The 1,212-nt window shown below is 36.7% G+C and overlaps 1 protein-coding gene across 2 annotated transcripts in view; it reads right to left on the bottom strand.

The window, feature by feature from the left end:
- The window catches only part of gda (guanine deaminase), a 68,150-nt gene that overhangs the window by 58,014 nt on the left and 8,924 nt on the right, over positions 1-1,212 (bottom strand). The gene's annotated exons all lie outside the window — the stretch shown is intronic.

Genomic DNA, 1,212 nt, shown 5'->3' on the forward strand with positions numbered 1-1,212 from the left:
GGGTACTACCAGCACGAGGCGGTACTAATCTGCAATGGAAACAAGAAGGACGGGGCACCGCGGCCGAGTCGTGCCGGAACCATTAATGGAAAAAAGGCCATTAGTGTCACTTTAAGAAGTATCAACAAATATGGACGTATGTTCGTATTCACGTGTTCAGGAATTTTTGGCTAAATCTACAAACATATCAAAGCTGTTATATCTTTTTTCCTTCTCAGTGTAAACTTTTTTTTTTTTTTAAGAAAGCTGAGATATGACAGGGGGGGGGGAACACGCAGGAAACCGTCACAGTTTGGACTCAAACCCACGACCTTCTGCCCAACTAAGCTAACCCGGCCAGGTACTCACTTCACACAAGAAGTACACGCACTCGTGTTAAAGAAAACTCTGGTAAAAGTATAAGTACTGATTTAACATCTTTACTGAAGTAAAAGTTACAAAGTACAAGCTTGGAAATTTACTTCAAGTATAAAAGTAAAAGTAGCCGTGTGAATGACAACCATTATTTAGAGAACAAGCTGAGAAACTCCACTGGACATGAAGAAAAGGCTCTTTAAACGCCATTGGCTTCATTTTAAATGTAAGTCTGCCAATAGGCCTAAAACATCCCATAATATGATGATTGAGACAGAGACTGGGGCTCCAGGTTATTAAGATTCTGACTGAGCAGCAAGATATGAATTCGGTTGGGATTTAGTGAGAATTCACAGATCCAGTTTCTCTTTTTTAATCTTCCCCTCAACATTTAAAGGAATCTACACGAATGCATGTGTGCACAAATGTGGCTTAAAATTTGGATTAAATATGAATTACTAAACAGACATTAATTCATTTCTTTCCTGTGTGTTTCGCCGTCATTCTCCGACATGACGACCTTTTGTACAAAACTAAAGTAACGAGTCAGTTTTTTTTTTAAATGTAAGGAGTAGAAAGTACCGATTTTTGTGTTAAAATATAAGGACTAAAAGTAAAAAAGTCGCCACAAAAATAAACAGTAAACTAAAGTAAAAATATCTGAAAAATCTACTTAACCCTTGTGTTGTCTTCAGTTCAACCATGAAAGAAGGTTACCACTTTTTATGACATTTTTGTCACTTTTTCAATGTTGTGGTTGCTGTTTTGATGTTTTTTCCAAAGTTATTTGATATTTCTAATGTTGACACTTCCCGCTTATTTCGAAGGCCCATTTTTTTGTGATGAAAAAACTGAAAA

This window comes from Etheostoma spectabile, chromosome 5 (assembly GCF_008692095.1).
Source record: "Etheostoma spectabile isolate EspeVRDwgs_2016 chromosome 5, UIUC_Espe_1.0, whole genome shotgun sequence".
Taxonomy (NCBI): domain Eukaryota; kingdom Metazoa; phylum Chordata; class Actinopteri; order Perciformes; family Percidae; genus Etheostoma; species Etheostoma spectabile.